We start from the raw sequence: 21,512 nt of genomic DNA on the forward strand, positions 1-21,512 counted from the left end.
AATCTCACTTAAAGCTCAAATGCTAACCATTATATTTTTCTCCTCCTATAGATTGTTCTTCCCAGTTGCAGTTATCAAGATATTTAAACCCTTGCATGGACTTGCAGATCCTTGTAAACCATGCACCTTCATTTTGCTTAATGTTTTAATGTTATATATTTTCTATTTTCTTGTTCCTTCAAACACTGGTTTTGAGAGTGTAAAGCTGGGACTCCAGTAAGGTTACACAGAAAATCATGCATTTCTGATATCCATGTGATGATCAGAAGCTTCTTGCATATGGGTTTACATGTAACCAGGTACTCATAACTCATATTGTAGGTGAAAAAGGTGGACTGATAAGACAGTTTCCTTGCAGAAAGTCTGTGCATACCGTTGCCTGTCTTAATTGTCTAGAAATATGCTGTCCTTAAAGAGCACTGCATTGAAAATAATGCTCTGAAAGAATAATTTGGAAAATGGAAGGACATAGGGTTGAGTAAGTGGCCTGGAGCTCTCCTTTAGGAGGCCTGCCTGTCTCAGGATGTGAGTTTGTGTTTGGAGCAGTGATCATTGTTTTCCTGCAATCCATACAAATGAGCTTTACTTCGGGTCTGTGCGATTCAAATAGAAAATAAGACCTGCTGTCATGGTGGGGAAACAAGCAAAAGTTATAGCCTTAAAATGAAACTTGGATGTGCAAAAAGCATCTGGAAAGCCTTTTGGAGCAAGTGAAGTGCTGGTGTCTGCTGGGGCCCCATCCCCTCAGGATGAGTAGACTTTGGAAGTGGGGAGGCAGCAGCTGCAGCCTGGGGTCTGGGCTGCAGCACCCCCTACCCAGCTCTGGCAATGAGCATTTCCTCCTGTTTTGCACCCCTCGACCCCCCCAGCCAGCTGACTGATGATTTAAACTTGGCATGTGAAGCACCCAGATGTCCAGCTCCAGGAGGAGATTCTTCAGTAGAATCATCTCCTTGACAACTCATTTTTCTTTGTCTCTTTCTTGGCTTCATAGCAGGGACCTGCCTGCGTGTCTGGTGTGGGGTTTGACTGCTGCAACTCTGCTTGATCCTCCTTGATGTATTTTATTTTCCCTTAAGCTTATTAGAGGTGCTATTGCCTACAGTATAGGTCTTGGGGAGGAAAGAGTGGCTTGTTGTGAATCATCTATCTGAAATGAGGAGAAAGATCTTTCTGGAACAAATTTCTGGGGTTTTTAATGTGAGTATCAATAGAAACAGCTATACTGCCATTCATGCAGTAGGTGAAATGTGGAAAAGTGTCCTTACTATCCCTGTGTATATAAGACAGGAGCTTTATAACACTGCAACAGCAGGTAATGGACAGGAGCAAATACATCCAGGTGGGAAAAGGGTCCAGTTACAGTGCCCTGCACAGGAGGACCTGGGCTGGTGATATGAAGTCAGGCAAGTTGAAGTAAAGGGTACTTTACTCTCTGAGGTGGGTGCTTGGTACCTTCCAAAGCAGCATAAAAGCTGCATTTTGCCTCAAACTGTTCACCCAAAGCTACCAGTTGCATTTAGAAATTGTCAGGTGGCATTGTATACTGATGGTTGACGAATTATCTCTCATTCTGTTCCCCTCAGTAACTGTACTTTTGATCTTCATTCTTTGTTACAGATGACCAGAACACGATCTGCACGTTTGTCCCTCCTGTGCACTCCTTGTGTGACAGCTCTCCCTTACTCTGCCTGTGGCTGACAGCATTTTGGGTCCCATGGCCTTGATGGGACACTGTATTCATTACTGTGCAGCAGTGATAAGCTGTGTTTTGGTGCTAGTAGGGGTTTATCTAGATGTGCTTGAAATTGTAGATTCCAATGAGAGTGGCAGCCTTTTTAATGAAAGCACAGCTATTCCTTCCAAGGCACAGTGCATCCAAGAAAATAGAAGAGCACACTGAAAGCCCTGGTGCATACTTCTGCACCCTTTTATCTGTGCCCAGGAAAGGCACAGACTGGGTGGGAAGGTCAGCCTGCCCTCCAGGTCATGGCCTGTCTCTGCTGCACTGCCTTGTTCAAGCTCATCCTCCTCTGATGCTCCTCAGATCCTCCTAAAGATGCACCGTGTACACTTAAGTGTCAGGACGGTGTGTTTAGACAGAAGGTAACCTACCAAGGGAGCTCTCACATATATTATTCCTTGTCAACACAGACACCAAGAAAGAGATTATTTACAAATCTGTGGTGTACAATTATGGTACATCCAACCTGTGATGGATTGTGCCAGTCAGACTTCTATGCTACGTCCTTGAGACTGAACCAGCTCCTTGCCTTGCTAATCATTTTGACTGCTTGTCTCCAAGCTGAACTGATTCTGATTCTGGTGTTTTTGGAATCAGACAGCTGAATCCCCAGAAACCGTGGAAAGAATAAAAGTCTTTCTAATAGCCCTGCAATATCAAAGCAATGTAGTTTCCACACTTATAAAATGGTTGGAAGTACATGTCCCATTGGTAAAGCTGCACGCTAGCGCTTCTCTCTAGGCAGTTTTTGGAGCCTTCACCTGCTCTCCTCACAGTGGGTGTCTCATGCTTTCAGCAGGACTTTGGGGAGCGTGAGGTTCCTGTGTAATCCTATTGAAAATGTTCTTGCATTGCCTACAGTAGACAATTTGCTGTGCCACCACCATGTGTAATTCAGCTGGTGAGCCCTCACCAGCCCTGGAGCGTGTCCTGAGCTCTTCGGGGAGCAGGCTGTGTGCCTTGTGCTGCTGTGGGGGCACCTGGCACCTCTCTTTTGGGAAGTGCAGTTCTGCAGGGCCCTGAGGAATTACAGAGTCCTGTGGAAACAAACAAGTTTCTCCTGGCACCAGCAGAAAGCAGATGTTAACCTGATCAATTATCAATGAGGCAGAAGGACAATATGCAAATTTTAATAGACTACTAGCAGCATCTTGTATGTGGTGAAAAATAGAAAAGGAGAGGGAGCTTTGGTAGATGAAACAGAAATAAAAAATATACAGGCATATGAAGCTCTCAGTATTCCAGGATATATTTCTGCAAAACAGCAAATGAGCCACAATTCACTATTAAAACTGAAATGCATTTTGCTGGCTTTACTCAGCCCACTAATTGCCCATGAAAATTCAGGTCTGGTATTTGACACATTAATTACTCAAAAACATTTACACTAGGGTTTGCAGAAAGGAACAAAGAGAAAATGTAACTGAGAAAATAAAACGCTGGAAAGTGAGGGGAGGAGGATTTTAAGACAAGTCTTTTGATGCATTAATCACACGATATTCTCTGGAGCCAAGTGCTAAGCGCTGGAACACGTGGAATTGAGCAAATGCCCATTAGCTGGACCAAAAGACAGTGAGGAATGGCAGCTACCCAGCAAGCATGGTCAGTGCTACCACGCTCAAGGGTTTGTGAGAAGCACAGGGAAGTGTGGAGACCTTCAGGAGATTTCCACTCAGCCTCTGCATTTCTCTAGGGACGCAAGGAACAGCTGATGTCACAGCACTGTTCCCACCAGCTGTCCCTGACTGTCCTCTGCAGGGCTGTGGCTTGGAAATACTGACTTTCTAAATGTAATCACTGCTATCAGGGCATTGCCTGCAACAGACTTCTCACCACTTCCTGACTCTGAGATCCCAGGCACCAGTGGAGAAACTGGGTGGTAAATCTAGGAGAGAGGAAGGGAACATGAATGATGTGCTGGTGATTACACCTCATTACAAAACCAATGCCATTTACATAGGAGTAAATAAGAGCTTAGGGGAAACTTGGTCTTTATGAAGCCTCTGAGGAATAAAAATGAATATTTTTTCTCTCCCAGGTTCTATTGATTGCGGTGTAAAGAGTATTTATATTGTGTGCCAGAAAGGAGGGAGGGAGGTTTGTTGCTGTGAGGAGAATTAAGGCGTGAGTTACTATTGAAATTAGTACTCTTTATCGACTCAATCCAGTCATCTCCAACCATTACAGTTTCACAGAAATGTTAAACTGCTTTAAAACTTTCATTTCCCCTTTAAAACTAAATTACTTTTGTGTTTTCTCTAGCAGTAGTGCCACCATAAGGCAGGCAAGTTACAGTAGAGCAAACATATAAACAACAATCAAGGCATAATTACTAAATGGGAATCACACTTTCTAATGCTGCTTCTCCCAGCCCAGCTCTGTGTGTACTGTAATGGAAACTCTCTCCTGCTATTTGCAATCGAGTTCTTCAAGCAGATGTCGGATATGCTTGAGCAGTTTGGGATTGTCTGGTTCACTGGTTATGCAGTTCAATGCAAAGCTCTTTTACTTTTTCTCTTAAATTAAGAAAAATCCTTTTCAAGGATAGATGGGAAACTCTGAATAAAATAATAAAGCATGTGAATATTCCTTCTATTATCTGTAGCTTTTACTGAAAATTGAAATCTTATTTTAGATTGCAAGATTCACTTTTCTTATTTTCCTGCTATTACCTGATGTTTCTGTCTCAGTCATGAGCATTAATCTAAATTATGATATGCTTTCTATGGAATGAAACAACCAAATTCACCTTGGGCAAGAAAGACTCCTAATCCTAAGTGATCCCCTAAACTCTGCTATACAAAATATGAATTTTGCTTCAGTTTCACATAGCTTTTCAAAATCTGTGGTGCATATCCCATTAGAGCATAGCTTCTGAACTTTTCTAGATTTATTCATCACAAATCACCCTGTTCCTGTTCATCTTTTGATATTTGTCCTTAGAAAGAATTCATGCTGTGCAAGTTTGAAAACTCAGAAAACTGAAGTAAAGGGTCACAAATCACATGGGCTTTCAGGTACCTCTAGATACTACAGTCTCACAGAGCTTTTCTCTAGACAGAGATTGGGTTAAACTTGGATTGCACAATTCAAAAATTACCATTGCTGTAAAATATTGAACTGCATACTTTTAGTCTCATTTACTTCGATTGTTATGGAGCTTAAAGCCCTAATCAAACACCAGCACACCATTTGGCAAGGCCTTGCACATTAAAAGGGGGAAAAATATTCCTCTTCTCAAAGAACTTCAAATTAACATCTCAAGGGAGAGATAGAGAGCAAGAAAAAAATCTGAGTAGTAGGAGAGATGCAGTTGTATCAGGACAGCAGCAGGCTACAGGGGGACCTGTGTGCTTTGTGTGCTTGCTCCTCATTCTAAGGGATTTTTGGAAATACACTTGGTAAATGGTTGGAAGGCAACAGACCTGATGCTAAACTTTCTTGGGTAGGAGCTGACATGTTGAGAAATAACAGCTTCAATATTGGTGACAGCAGCAAGCATAAACCACAACACCTTTCCAGGCTTTGTTAGATGGAATTGTGTTGATGCAGGGCTGACATGGTTTGGCCAAATCTCCAACACCAGTTGTAGAGGATTACATGGTTTAATAAGGTCAGATTTCAGAGATTTGGCTCCTGTTTTGGATGTCTTGTCCCAGGACTGGGGATGGGACTGGGATGGAGAGCAGGGTTTCCTGCTCCTGCTGCCACTGCAGGATGAGAGGGACAGGCTCAGTGACTGCTCTGCTGCAAGCCAAGGCTCCTAATCCCTGCCCCAGCCTGTACCAGACACTGCACCTCTCTGCCCAGGGCTTGGGCTTTCCAGGGCTCTCACCCAGGCAAAATAAGCAAATTAACCATGATTATTTTGCCACCTTATTCTGCTGCCCTCCACAACTGCCTGCTCTGCCTACAGCAAGCACTGACTGCCAGCTGGAAGACTCTGAGGTCAGGAGTGCCAGTGAAGGTCTGGCATCTTCAGTGACTGCGTGGTGTGAGCTGGATGGGTGGAGGAAAGTGTTCAAAACACTGGGAGAAATGTATTTTTGTGGACTGCCTTTCCATGTGGGTCAAAATCTGCAGTTCTCAGCTGCCATTGCCTGTTTTTCTGAATCTGATGTGCATATATGGGACTGGAGAAAGGGGGCCATTTCTTTCCTGATCAATATGTTTCAACAGCTGGAAAGATAATTTCAGTTTTTTGGGATCACAATCACAGACTAACAATTCCATAAAAAAACACCAAAAATCAGCTAAACATTGTGACCAGCTGAGCTCAGAGTTGCCAGATGCTGAGTTTCACCTCATAAAGATGGATGAAAGGAGCTGAATATCTCAGTTCTTCAATCTGTTCTTAAATCTCCATCCCAAGTGCAGTCAGATATAATCACGATGCCAATACTGGTAATTTATCATTAAAGTCACAAATAAGCACTTGACATTGATAGAGAAAAAGAATGTCAGAGCCCATCAGTGTGCCAGGCAAGAGTCCTTACGCAGAGACATTCCTCAATTAGGCATTGCAGTGGAGTAACTCAGACTTGACTTTCTCACACTTCCAGTCACAAGCACTTTCTGTGAGTGAGAGTGGAGCCCTGCACCCAGGGCGTGCTGTGTCTGTGACAGGAATGCTTTGAGCATTCAGACAGCTTCAAAATAAATTAACACTCACAGAAATCAGGAAAAGTCATCAAATCTGCCCAGAGTGGGAATATGTGCTTTGTTCAGAGACCACCCCACAGCCTCTGTTTGTCCTCTGCAGAAAGTTATTTAAAAGCCTTACCAGGACCTTCAGAAACAGTTGGGTACAACCCATGAAAAAATAATTTTCTCCTCTTTTTTTACTTTTTTCAACTTTGACAAAATATTCTTGTTAAAACTGAGCTTTGTTTCACCACTGGGAGTGAAGTGGCTGTTTCATAAGCCCTCATCTAAGAGGATCTTATGCAATAACTAAAACACATTCAAGGGCAGTAAAGGAACCCAAGGAAATGTGCAGCTGGACATGGTGAGATGTAGAGGGAGACTGCCTATAATTTATTTTGCAGTGTAATTGCTGTCTGATAGTCTCTAAGGATCCCTGTGTACTTTGATCTCTACAGAGTTGAGAGCCAAACCTAATAATGCACATATATATGCAAATAGATATAAACTTTAATGTTCAGGGGCATTGTGTCATTCACAAAATATAATGAGCCAAATTATCCTTTTCTTATAGCACGAGGCCAAAATTCAGCAAAGCATAGCAGCACACACTTAACTTTCATTCTGAAGGCAATGACACTTAGATCCATGCTTAAAGCTCTGCTGAATCAGACTGGACTTAAGCATCTGCTTACACTGAGAGGTGCCCAGGAGGGAGTTGTTTATTTGGAATTAAAATACTGTTCTACTCAGTAAGGGAAACTACAGTATTTCTTTTCTCTCTGGAATAGTATGGGATAAAATCTAGTTTGTTCCCCAGACAAGCCTATTTTATACAAACATCAAAATGCTCCGTGCAGCCCCACAAAGAGTGTGCTGCTCTTTGGAGGTCTCAGACACAGGCAACAGCAAACCAGTCTTGGATGGAGGGAGCAGTGAGCCAGTTGTTTGAGCTGGAATAATCATCAACTCGCTCTCCTTTTTGACAAAGGCAGTTCTTTTTAATTAAGCTGCAGCAGTGTCAGGGGAGCTGAGGGACAGGCAGGACACGTGCAGCAGGGCAGGCCAGCAGCTCTGTGTGAGGCAGCAGGTGAGGGAAGCCATCCTTCCCCTCTCCCCTGGCACTGGGGACAGTGCAGCTGGAGCTGTGTGTGCCAGGCTGGCTGCAGACACAGTGACAGAGCAGAGCCAGCCCAGCAGAACCAGCCCGGGCTCGGGAGGGGCTGAGGAGATTGCGCAGGAGGCCCAAAGGGGCTCTGCAGCTGCCCAAGGTGGGACCAGGCCCTGCTCAGAATGCACAGGGGAGGATCAGGAGGCAGCAAGCACCAGGAACAGCTTGGAACAACTCTCCAGACATAAGTTAGAGCTTTCTCCCATATAGGTGATCAACAAAGGTGCGGGAGTATCCCAAACTGCTGTGTGCCCACCACCCTCCCTAGCCCTGCTTTGGGACAGCAGCCCCTTCCCACCAAAATGATTATGTGGAGAAACATTCGTTTCAAAAGAAAAAAAAAACCCACCCCTACAATCTCACATTTCTTTTAACTTCTTTAGCAGGGTTAAATCTGCTTGTGTTGCACACATTTACCACAAGTCAGCACTTTTGTCACTGTCTTTGTGTTTAAATGAAGTGTTCCGACCTGGAGCCATTTGGTGAGAGAGGAAAAGTAATTATGCACCAAGCTCTTGTCGACTGCAGATTTCCCGCTCATTTTTATGTACCTAGTGATAATCTAACTCTCATAAAATTTAAGCACTGCTGCATTGCTAGCATTTCCATTTTGCTTGGTGAATTTTTTTGTTAATACTCTGCTACCAATTTACTTGAAAGAGAAGCCAGAGTCTCTCTTTACAGATAACATGTCTAAATTTTTCTTTTTTATGATAGCATGTCTAAATTTTGTTTTGATACTCCCAGAAACAGTAAATTGGGTGAAAAAGTCACTGGGTTTTCTTTTATAATGTTCCTCCCAAAGCAATCAGTCAGATTATTATTCATCTCCTGGCTTAAAAGTAATGTCATTCCCTGAAACTCCTTGTTCAGGCAAACTGAATTATTCCTGACAAGGATTCATCTCTGCCAGCACTGAACATCGAGCATTCATTGAAAGAATATGCAGATTTAGCTGCTTCTTTTAACATAGGCAGGGTAATGAAAGCCCATCTCACCTGTGCACTGCAGAAATCCATGAGTAATTAAGGTAACCAGCCTTGATTTGTATTTGGAAAAGCTGAGTGCTAGTGTGTGGTGCTCAGAGAAATGATCTGTAAATGAATGAATACATCGGTATTCAGCATTATTTGCTGCCATGGAGCGAAACGAAGGAGAAAACAAAAATATGGAAATGAGAAGAGCAGGTAACGTGGGAGACATGAGAAGGACAAACTCTTTCTGAGCAGCACAGGAAGAACAAGGACAATTTATTTCCATCTTGCCTCTGAAATAGAACAGTTGATGTTCCATGTTAAAATAAATTCATATTTACTTTTAATTAAAACTTGCATATAAAATTTGGAAATTTTGTGAAAAACTGGGAGATTTTCAGAAGATTTCCAAATCAAACCTGTAAGATAAAGAAAGGGGTGATTGCACAAACTTATCCACCTTCTTGAACACAGACTCATCCGTCTCCTCTTCTGAGACAGATTGCCACTTTATTAATTCAGGTTTAGGACTGTATCTGTGTTCATACAATACTTATTTTGATATCATTAAAAAAATCTGTAGCTGTGATACAAGCAACATCCTTAGAACCACAGTGGAAACAGCCAGGTCTCCTGTAAAGCCTGGCAGGAGAGATCAACACTCACTGCTGCGCTAGGGAGCAAAGAAGGAAACCAAGACAGAGAAATTGCTTGGCTGCACAAGTCAGGAACAAAACCTGAGGCTTCACCTGTGTAGACAAATCCAAGACTTTTCAAGTTCACTTCTAATTCTGACCACATTTGTACCTCTAGAGCTGTGCTTCTGTCTTTAAGCTTCCTAGCACGAACATCACCTTTGTCAGTGCACCCACTGCTAAACTCTGTCCAGCCAATGACTAATGGGGCAATAAAAAGTCTCCACCACTATTAAACTCTGCATTCCTAGAAGGTCAGAGCCTAGAGGACGTCATAACTAGGTCCACATAAAACACTGAGCTTCCTCCTACTCCTACACTGTGTTAGATACTCAGTTATTTTTGTGCCATACCCACAGAAACCACTGGTACTCACCAGTGCTGCTGGGCACCCAAGAGCAGCAGGGCTGGGACCCCAGAGCCCCCCAGCAGCTGAAGCTGGGCCTGGGCTGGTAAATGAGCTGCATTTCTACAGCCCATCCCTGAGAGCAGCCACCCAGGGAGGTTCTGAAAACCCAATGGCTTTTACACATTGTTCTGAGGATGAGGGAAACGTGGCACATATAAAGATGAAGAGGGAACAGCAGAAAGAATCTGCAGGGTTTGGGAAAGTCTCTGAAAGTCAAGGTGGAAAATCAAATTAATTTATAAGGTTGGATGCAGTCTGAGAGGATGAGTTGAGATCATTTTTGTCACCATGAGTTTGTGTCATGAGAGGAGTTGTTCAGGCTGTATTCTATAAATGGAAAGCACTAGGGTCTGGTCTCTTTTTCTAGCATGCTATTTTGAGATTTTTAGACACACCAGTGATGTTAACATGTGGTTGATGGGTGTGACAAGTCAGTCTGGAGAACCTGTAAGTGCACAACGTTCTCCAAGTGCTCATAGCCTCAGGCTTGGGCCTCAGCTCTGTCCGTGACAAACCTCTGACCTACCACAGACATTCAGAAATTTTCTGTCAAAGCTACTAGCTCTAAAACCAGTCAGGACACAGGAAACTCATGTGCCATTTTCTTAAAAGTAAGAAAAAGTCTTACTAAGGACAGAGTAAATCTACGCCTTCAGTCCTCCTGGGGCAGTTGCAAACTGTACCTTTGGGACACAATTTAATAACCTAACAATCTGGGTAGAACATTCGCTTGCTCCTCCAGGAGAGCCTGTAACTTTTGGTTATTGCATTTCTTATATAAGGTACCTGATGTGTGATTATTTTTCACACATCAAATACTTGCAATAAGTCAAGTGTTATCTGGATATTTTAAAAACCCCTTTCCCTTCATATACTCAGTGACAGCTTCCTCTGCAGAAGTGCTGGGGTAGAAAAGGGGGTTGCTTGGGCATAAAAGGCTGCTTGGCAGCCAAGTTGTGCCAAAGCAAATCTAAACTAATCTAAATCACCACCACAGCACACTTTGATAAACTCTTCTCTTTTTCAAAGCGACTGCATTTGGCAATTTCAAGCAATGTGACCCCCTACTGGAGCTATCTGAGCTTGTTCTCTCCAGTTTTTAGGTATTAATACAGACACTTTAGTTATCAAAGGTTTGACAGGAATGAAGGATTGACCTCCTGTGATTGAAGATGCAGACAATCTCAGCTTGTTAAAATAATAAATGGGCACCTGTCAGAGAGACACTCTGAGCAAATGTGGCCCCTGTAGATATCTCTATTGTAGATTTTTAAAAACTCCTTCTGCTTCCTTGTATGGATATTAATTAATAATAATATTTTCTTTTATTGAGATAGATGGAACTGCTAATTACTGTTTCCCCATGAATCCCTCACTAGTACCATTTATCCTGTAATAATTAAACATCTCAAGGCAAAAAAAATGGTTGGTTAGAAGTAGTTAGCTGTTGCAGCAGACCTCTCGTTAGGGGTAGAAATGAGCCAAGACACAGAATTTCATTTAACAGCATGAAAAGGGCCTCCTTTTACTCTTCTTTACAGCTTAGCCATTCTGACTGAGTACAGCAAGTTCCTGCTGTAGGGTCCAACTGCAGACTCTGTCTTGCAAGGATTAGTCTGCAGACTCTGACCACAGGCTTTTACCTACCTCTACTCTGACCACAGGCTCCAACTCTATCACACCCAGACTGCCCTCACAGCACATCTTTTACAGCAGCAGCTCACCTCCTTGTGTTTTCCTTTGTGTCCCTCTGGCTCATTCCTTCTTCCTCAGAGCTCCTTCAGCTCCTCCAGATTTACCTGGGCCACCAACCCACCCCTTTTATAACACTTATCTTTATTAGTCACAGCTGCAACTCATTAAGGGCAGGGCTGCTCCTCTTTGGTAATTAGTACAGATTTATCAGGGGTGGGGTCCCCTGTAATCCCTTTTACACCTACAGTTAGAGAACTGCACATTAGTTACTGCAAAGAAGGATCTGTCTCTAAAGGGACCAGAAATAACAGTGCAGGACTAGGGATTTTGTTGGGCACCACTCTGAGCAAAGCCCAACAGCTGCCTGATGCTGGAAGCACAGCAGGCTGTAAACCCCAGAGCTGTAGGAACACTGAGAGCCCAGTGCACAGCCCCAGGAGGCAGGAGCAAGGCCCATGGGGAGAATTAACACATCATCATTTATATTCCTGTTCTGAAACAGCCTGAAAATGAGATGATATCCACCCTGAGATATGGGACCCCCTTTGTGGCAAGAGCTTCATTTTGTAAAGAGCATATGACCTTTAAGTAAAAGGCTTAAGTCACACCAACTAAGTTGCCATTTGCTTTAAGCTACTACTCTGCCCATGAATTTCAGTGACTGATGATGTAGCAGCACCTGCTCCTTTATGAAGTAAAGCAGGCTCACCCAGATCCCCTTCAGTGCTCGTGTTGTGTTTGAGGAGGCTGAGGACAGCAACTTTCCTCCCTTAGCTGTTATTGCTTCTTGTAAGTCCCAGCCCCAAGCTGAGTTCCACAAGACAGAATCACAAAACAGCTAAATGATGCACACTGAATGGTGCTGCAATAGGGAAAATTTAACAATTCATTTACTTCTGTTGTGTGCAAAGAAAAACCTGTAACTAAAGAATAAGGAAGAAAACATTAGTGGAATTCTCTCAAGAATCAATGTGGAAGACACAATGATTTCTCTCAAGAAATCAGACCATTAGCTTCGAAATACTGAGAATAGGACCTGAATAACTTTTTTAACCAACTGAGGACAAAGGAACTGACTCCAGTGTTCATTAGTCTAGCCAATAAAACAGCATCACTGCATCCGAGTCTTACTAAGATTGATGGAGATTGAGGCACAAATTTGATTTTTGTCTGTGGCTAATAAAAAATCATTTACCACTTTCCAGCCAGTGCAATATCTTTGGAACTAAAACTAGACTTGGAACTCACTCTGTGAGTATATCATGATCTTCAAGAAATATCTAAAGTTCTTCATTTATCAAAGTATTTCTGATAGCTTCCAAGGTAGATAGGTTTAACACAGCCTTGTGAGTATCACATGTGTCTTGAGGAAAGAAGGAAAAAAGTTCCAATATTCTCAGTAAGTCTTTTCAGACTTGGGATTCTGTATTGAGATCCATAGAAGACAACATTGCACTAATGTACTTGTTTGTAGGAGTTTTGGGGAAAAATGAGTGATTTACCCTGGTTACAAAGCAAGGTCATATTTTGTCTGTCTAATCACAGATTATAATTATTTTAACATAGAGGAAAAGAATAATAATGATTTGGGAATTGTATTGTTAATTAAATTTAGCATCAACAGCCTTTGATTGAAGTCTATGTGTTAAACACAGGGGCCAATGTTTTGGACTAACCATTGTTGTGACTGTTCCTTGGGCCTGGCTGCATCTCTATTAAAGTACCCAAAATGCCCAGGAGCCCAAGGCTCACTCTCAGAAAGGATGAAGTAGCTCTTCTCCAGGAAAGAGCTAGTTAGGCTCCTAAGTTTGTTTCCTGACTTTTGTTAGGCTTTATCCTCTTTCATCAGAGACTCCAGGCAGGTAATTTTGCCTTTTCAGCACCAGTTCTTAGCAGACTGTACAAGGTAAAGATGTAAGGATGCAAGTCATATCAGTAAGGTCAAAGAGCAAACAAGGCATGAATGGCACATTGTATGGCACGAGGGAAGCTGTCCTTGCTCTGGAGCTGCACAGGTGGCAGTGAGGCACCCTCTGCTCAGCACTGACAGAGCTGCAAGGGAACACAGGGCAGGTTCAGTGCAGCCCTGCCTTTCTCTTCTTGCTGCCTTAGGTTATTATTTTCATGGACCTTGGCATTGTTCTGAAAGCTAGAATACAATGAAAATAAATATATATGCAGCAGCTGTATGTTTCCTCTTTCATCTTCAGAGAATGGATATTGTCACAGATAAGGAGGAGAATATAAATCATAAAATCATTCAAGTGTGTTACTTCACCAGTACCATCTCTTTTCTACTACACTGTCTTCCATGACACTGATTCCCTTGGTCTGGAGGAAAGCAGCAATTTCTGCTTCTCACTTCATCAGCTGTCTAACCAGGCAAGCTTTTAAACCCCCAAACACTGTACTTGAAATTCTAGATCTGCTGAATACAATGCAGAATTGCCATAGCCTTCCCTGAACACAAGATTTCATATTTTAAACATGAATCTAAATAGGGTGGGGTGTTGGTTTTTTCTCTTGCAGCTTTCTTGCACCATGCATAAAACCCTCCAGTGAGATCCCATTCTGTGCTGGCAGAAGCTGCACCATCTCTCCGTGTCAATTTTGGGGACCCACCCAAAAGATCTTTCAGATGAGCAAGACAGACCCCCAAGGAGTATTAAAAAAGTGTTGCTGTGTTACTGCTTTCCAGCTCCTGCTGCATGTCTTCCTAACATGACAGAGTTCTTGAGTGAGATCTTTAAGTCAAAACTGTCTTAAGTATGAATTGAAAAGTTCCATTTGAAATTATGAATCAGTTCTTCAGCATACCAGGCATAGTTCCTTTGATATCAGTGAACTAACAAAGAATTACTTCAGCTGAATATATGTGCCCTGTACATCCTTTCATTTCACAATGGAACTGCTCAGGTGGTGCCAGGGCTCCCTTCCTTCCAGGTGTGTGGGGCACTGCAGGGGATGTCCTCCCTCCCTTGGCCTTGGGGAGGATGGAGCACATCCAAAGGAAGCTGCCCACGAAGCAGAACTCACTCAAGTGTTCTCACCCAGTGATCTCATAGCAAGCACTGGAAATGATAATAATAATGACTTCTGTCCCCACAGTAAAGCTTACAACATCTCATAAAGCACCAAAGGAGGATGAATGCACATGTGGAAAAAAATCTGTTTGATGGTCAGAGGATCCCGTGAAGGCTCCTGCTGCTGGAAGCATCAAGTGGGAGTAGTCCATGTTTGCAGATCTACTGATCTTTCTCTGTGATGGAGAGAAGAAACATTCAGAGATGGTTCCTGAAGTAGGACTCGGCACCCAGGAGATTCCTCAATTTGTTAAAGAGCTATTTAAAGTCTCACATTGCATTGTTATGATGTCTGAGTATCTTTTTCTTTCCTTTCTTCTCTAACAAGCACTGACAGACCAAGTCCTTTCTTTGGCACTAGAACCAGATGAAGTTTCTTTGCTCTTGCCTTGTCTGCTTAGCTGGGATCTGGCAAGGCTCTTCCAAAGTGCTGAAAAGACAATAAAAATGTATTTCCAGTCAACTCTTGGTTCCTCTTGCAGACTGGAGCCACTGATGTATTCTTGCTCTGAGGCCATAGCCCCTCAGAGACAATGACTCTGATCACTAAACCTTATCTGAAAGTGCCAACAGGAAAGAAACACAATTCACTTATGTGATGATCTTGTAAATTGAGCTGTTTCATATTATTCTGAGGGCAGAAATAGCGAGGCTGCTGTTTCATTGCTGGTTACTTTTGGCTAGTGAAAGGCAGGCCACGTGGCCATTTGTCTTGTTTTATGGCTGGAAACCTTGCATTGAGCTACGGAGGGTTCTGATTGCTTTCATCTTTATGGGGGCTGTTAATCTAAGGGCAGAGGTTGCATATCCTTACTTTAAGCATTGATGAAAAGAATTGACTAAAACCCAGTTGTTCTGAAGTGGTTTAAACTGTCACCCATTTTTCACTGCCCCTCTTTTTTTTTTCTGTAGGAATTCTGAGATCTATTCAGATGGCATAAAGTCCACACAAAGGGGAGCCAAGTGTTTTAGTGCAGCGCCCAGCATGCCTTGCAGATGGGTTATAATAAGGCGAGAGCTGTCTTTGTCAGAGCTGAATCCATACTTTTCATGTACAACCTTTACAAATTGTGCCCATGTGGCAGAGTTTGAATTACTTTTTTTACAGCTCTAGAAAACAAATGCAAAAATCTTTCAAGTGCATTCAAAGTCATTACGGTTCTTTGCTGAACTGAATCAATTGTCGTAACCTCTGTGGGTGTGTAAAATATGAAATTACCATCACTCTCGTAGTCTTTCTGAGTTTGTAAATTAGAAGGAATTGATTATAGGTGCATTTGGAAAGGACTCTGGTGTATTAAAAGTGCCTTGATGACAAACAACGATATATTATTTGTAAGATCTTGCTTGATGAAACTGTCTTGTCCACTAATGGCTGTTTGTCTTTGTTATTGTTCTGACTTGCCTTCTAACAAATTGATGTGTGGGCTGAGATTTATCATGTGATGGCTGGAGGAAACAGGAGACTTTGCCCATTAAAGTGGTTATAATACTTGTTTTATTTGATAATTTCAGATATTTTGAAGTTAGTTAATGTCAATATTTTCCAGTGGAGTCGTTCTTTCTGCAAGAACCAATTTTTAGAAATAGTTGCTGTAAATTTATTTTTAAATTAATAAAATAGTCTAGTTTTCTCTCTATTTCATTATTCATATATTTTATTCAGAGGTTCTATAAATTATGTTGTAGCATTTTTCTTTATGTATTAAAATTACTCCATGGCTTGCTATATTCTTATCTCTTTTTTAATTTGAAAAATTTATATATATATATTGGAAAATGATTCTGTGATTTCTACTTCATAATGTTTTAATTCTAAACCTTCAGCTTGTTATTAGCAGGACCTGTTCTGCCTGATTTTATTAGAACTGAATTGCTGTCCATTCATTTTCCAGTGCAGAAATGGCATCTCATAGTTCCACTTAAGCATGACATACAAGAAAAAGTGGAAGCTGAAATGGGAGAGAGTTATTAAAACATAATTGCAGTTTGGTTTAAAGTTGGGCTGATCTGGATTTTGACTAGCTGGATACTGATAACACTTAAAGAGAATATCCAGAACCTGCTTTTCTGCCTTTCTGAGCTCCTTCAGCCTTTATCTAAACAGCAACAAAGTCACCATGTCAGCTTTGACAGACTGACCCACTCTGGCAATTTTTTGTAGGCTATTTGCCCAAATAAGTGCAAAGAAACTCCATGGGCTAGAGGTACACTAAGACAACAGAAATATAGTTTAGAAACAATTAAACCTTTAAATACATGTTTTCCATGTTCTCCACTGTGATGGAGTAGGACCCATGTGCAGCTGTGGGATTACGATTTACATCAGGTAAAAGCAAATTTAGGAACTTTGAAGCCACACATTACGATGCTGTAGTTTAATGAGTGCTGGAAATCATCACAGCACAAGAGCCAAAACTATCCACGGGGAGATGTTGAGTTGGACACTGTGGGATTTCTCAGGGTTAGAATCACGTTTCATGCATCACATCATTGGGAACCAGCCCTGTTGACAATTCCCAGTGGTAACACCAAGGGGTTATGATATAAAAGGCTGAACAACAATGCTCGGAAGGAACAGAGAGAAATCTGCTCTGTGCCATATGGGAAGTTCAGGATGTGTCAGGTTGTTAAAGGTGATATTCCCATATTTTTCATTGAAGCTTTTAGAGATGTAATGGAAATAGATGAACAGAGGGGTGTATTTTTCATCAGGTAGGGTTTCTCTGCGTTGCATCGATTGTGAGTGTGTGCATCAAATGCCTGCATATATGTTGTATGAAAAGGTTACCTGTTATCTTGCTTTATGCAATGCATTTCATTTTTCACAGGCAGAAAAATAGCAGTTACAGGCTGAAATGAGGCATTAATGAAGACAAGAATTAGTCTTAGAAGAGTACAGTGTATGTTTGAATTTGACAGGGCAGGGCTTAAAGACTGTTGCAAGAGCAACAAAGGCAGGATCTTGTCACTGGATCAGGATTGTTCAGGTTGGAAGAGACCTCTACAATCATTGAGGTCCCCCAGCACTGCCAAGGCCACACTAACTGAGTCCCCAAGGGCCACATCTGTGTGGTTTTTAATTCCCTCCAGGGATGGGGACCACCACTGCTCTGGGCAGCCTGTGCCAATGCTTGAGAACCCACTCTGAACCTCCCTGGTTCAGCTCGAGGCTGTTTCCTCTTGTCCTATCATTTGTCACTTGTGAGAGGAGACCAAGCCCCAGTTTGGCTACAAGCTCCTGTCAGGAGGTCATAGAGAGGCATGGTCTCCCCTGAACCTCCTTTTCTCCAGGCTAAACACCCCCACTTCTCTCACTGCTGCTCAGAGTTGCACTCCAGACCCTTCCCCAGACATGCTCCAGCCCCTCAATCTCTGTCTTGTCATGAGAAAGCCAAAACTGACACCAGGATTTAAGGTGCAGCCTCAGCAGTGCCAAGTACAGACACCTTTAATGATTCCTTTGCATTGTAAGCTGACAAGGCAGTGAAAATGGTGACAGGTGGGGCTTTTACAGCTCTACTAGAAATTGTGCCAAAATTCAGCCAAGTTCTAGCTCAAATGGCAGCTTGTAGTCTCAGATGACAAATTATACCTGGCCAGTACAAGGACTGAAAACGAGCATGACAACATTTTTTTCTACCTCTGGGTTCTTTATGAAACCAAAATGCTGCTTTCTTAGATTTTGTTTGAAAAAAATAAAACCCACAACAAAAAACAGCAGCGGTGATAAATGTCCAGGCCACCAAGTCCAACTGACCAATTCAGAGGGGTCATCCAGGTGTTCTTGTCAAGGAACAAACAGATGATGCCTCCCTGCATGATCCTTAGTTACTCCACACAGTGCCTCACTGAAAAATTTCTGCATGTAATAGCTGTCACTCCTTTCAAAACCATAAGCCTCTGATGTCTTTATATAGTGCAGCAGTGCACTGTGGCAAGCTTTATGGTTTTGACAATATATGCCTTTGCTCTTCTTTAAAACAAAAAGGGTATTGTTGAAATCCCTGTGGCTTTATTACATACAAGTGGCAAGCTCTTTACTTTTTCAGTAATCCACATCTGTCAGCCACTGCTTACGAGATAGCCCAGGGGTTATCTGCCCTTTGTTATTGCTTTGATTCCTTTCATTCGTTTGCTTGCCCAATTTAATAACAAGGAGAGATCCAGCTTCTTGATGATTTTGTTGGCATAACACCAAGCTCATCGGCACTTAACTCCAAGGTGGTGCTGTGGTTGCAGCTCTGTGTGTTGGAAGCTGCTATATTGGGTCAGCATCTTTGCTGAAGCATCTTGCTGTTTGGTTTATTCTTTGTTCTCCCTCTGTTGCTCAGTAGTTGTTGTGCAGCAGCCATGTGGGCTTTATCATCTCACAGAAATGTTTTGTAAAGCAGCAAAATTTCCTCTGAGCGTAATGAACCATTCTGTTATGTGAATTTTGGGGTTTTGTCTGTCTAAATGTTTTAAATATGAGGGGATACCACTGCTGTAGCTCCTTGTTGTCTACCAGCATGCAGGAAAGCTGTGATACATAAATAACAGATGCAGAAGAGAACAGAGCAGAAAATTGCCAATTAAAGAGCGTTGTATAACAACTCCTCCATCTGGGTCACCAGCAGGGTTTGAACCCGGAGCGTGCCCTGCTGCAGGCACGGGGAGGCTCTCAGCCTCTTCTGCAGCACCAGCGAGGCCATGCACAATAAACCTGCTCTCTCTGCTGCTGCCTCCCTGCTGGGGATGGCCAGGGAGGAGTTCCTCACTGAAGTAGCACCACGCAATGAAAACGTGGCCAGTTTGTTTTCTGGTGCAGTGGCAGCAGAACATGTCTCCAGCCAATCATTTCCTCACATTTCTCCTTCCACAGGTGCAACCATGGTAACTCTTTTTTATTTTCTAAAAGTGTTGATGTCTATTGAGTTGATGTGTGAACGTTTCCCACCTTCCTGCAGGTGCTGTTGCTCACCTTCATGAGTGTTTTTAGCTTTGCTGATGGGTGACTTCTCCTTTCTGGCTGCACTGTTGAACAGCCATCACCAGGCTGCCTGAGAACAGGCAGCTGCAAGGAAAGTACCAAGAAAGGCAGTGTGAAAGGCATTTCCCTTCCTCCCACATGCACATTTCTGTCTGTAGTGCTTTGCAGAGATTGCCATCTTACAGAGGGGAGTGTCCTGCAGTCATTGGTGCTGGGCATTTCTCTGATTCCACAAAAACTGATCTGGACACTGCTGGTAATGATTATAGACAAAAACTAAGTCACACACCTGTTTCTTCTCAAGAAGAGAAGAACTGCAAAACAAATTCACTTCAGACTGCCTTTTTGGTGTCTGGGGAACGCCAGGAAGCAGCTTTTCTACCTGTGCTTCCCACATCCCTGCTGCATTGACAGACACATCCCATCAGGTAACCCTCAAACCATCTCCTCCTGACAGAGCTGCCCCGAGTGCCTGAGCAGCTCTCAGCTCCTGGGTTGGGTTGCTATGCTGAGAGTGGGGGCAATGCCTTTCACACTCCTCAGAAGAGGGTTCTGACACATCAGAGGGGAAGGTTCCCACAAATCCCAGTGCCAGGCTGAATGCGAGGATAACTTGGCAGTTGTACACCAGCAGAGGTGTTAGCCTTCATTGTCAGCTCTCACGGTGATTTACAAAATAATTTTAAAAATTCATGAACCTCCTTCTTTATAAAGCGTTGTTGTGAAGTTGAATATTTTATTACACAAGGCAACCATCATTCACTGCTAGGGAAGGGTATGTGACTGCTGTTTTGAAAGGCCAGGACGTGGGGATGGTTGGTATTGGAAGGAAGGAGTTCTGGCACTGTATTTAGTGACTAATCACCTCAACAACACTTTCAGACCTGGGCCTTCTGACAAAGGACTCCGGACATTCTGACCAATTTTTCAGGTTTCCTTTTTATGTGAGCACCCTGGTTGTGACTTTTTTTTCTTTTTTATTTTCTTTTTTTGTTTTTTTTTTCCCCTTATGATTACAAATGCATTCTCATAAATTAAAATCTGATCTAGTTGGAAATATGAATTTTCAAGGTCAGATACAAGTTTTCCACATGGTTCATTGTGACAGCAGGTGCCCACCCAGAGCAGAGCAGGGCAGCACAGCTCTACTGAGCTTTGCAGGCAACTCCTTTAATTGATCAGGAGTCTGTCTCTGGCTTACTTTTGTTTGTCTGTGATGGAGACCTGCACTTTTATATAGACAGCAGTAACAAGCAGGTGTTCTGGGTAGAATGGGATATTTATGACTCCAGCAAAATGAAGCAGTGTTGAGAAATACAGGCTTTGTATGACAGCAGGGATGAGAAGGAGGTGCAGGATGCAGGAGGGAGGGGTGAAAAACATGCAGTATAGGAGATGGGGTACAGAATTGACACTGGAGACACAGCAGCTGTAAACAATTCACTGGTGGTCAGTTTAAAAACATGCAGAATGGTGTGTGTCCTCTTTGCCCATAAATAAGAGTTTGACTGTAGCATATTCTACATTACTGTGTGACACTGCAATAAGAAATAAAATGTTTGCCTGCCATGTTAAGAGGTGAATGGAAGCTATGCAAACCTGGTCATGACACTAAAATCCAGAGCCCCCAGGATAATTTAAAAATGCCACATCTCCATGAGTCATGTAAACCCACCCAGCTGCACTGAATCAAACGTGTTCTGGTCAACTAGAGCTTGAGCACAGCCCGTGGAACAGGATTAATCATGAGAAGGACCATAGGTTGGGTTTTATTTCTTTGTCTTTTATTGAAAAAGCAACCTTTCCCCCACAATTTATTAGTTTAAAGCCTGGTATTGACCTAAATTTGAGATAGTATTGGTAGGATATAACTCTGTGCCTCTGTGGTTAGCTGCAGCACAAACACCTCCGCGTTGTCATTTTTCAGCCTGTCAGTCGTTGCTCTGGGCCCTCAGCAGCCCGTCCATGGATGCCCAGGCTGACCCAGGCTGGGCAGCTCTGTCCTGCCAGGACTCCCTGGCCAGCTCAGGGGATGGGGGCTCTGCCGCCTCAGGGCTCTGAACACGGCCTGTCGAGCGCTGGGAATGGGATCTTGGGCACTCTCCAGGGAGCACCACTGCCTGCA

The 21,512-nt window shown here is 42.9% G+C and overlaps 1 long non-coding RNA gene across 1 annotated transcript; it reads right to left on the reverse strand.

Annotated features, from left to right (window-relative positions):
- Window positions 1-4,577: 4,577 nt before the first annotated feature.
- Window positions 4,578-11,434, reverse strand: LOC147650027 (uncharacterized). The gene is made up of 2 exons (XR_015277268.1): window positions 11,362-11,434; window positions 4,578-8,826 (listed from the first exon to the last, which is right to left on the reverse strand). It is a non-coding gene; the product is annotated as an uncharacterized LOC147650027 (long non-coding RNA).
- Between the last annotated feature and the right edge of the window lie 10,078 nt (window positions 11,435-21,512).

The sequence above is a fragment of the Cyanistes caeruleus genome, chromosome 17 (genome assembly GCF_971803275.1).
Source record: "Cyanistes caeruleus chromosome 17, bCyaCae1.hap1.1, whole genome shotgun sequence".
Taxonomy (NCBI): domain Eukaryota; kingdom Metazoa; phylum Chordata; class Aves; order Passeriformes; family Paridae; genus Cyanistes; species Cyanistes caeruleus.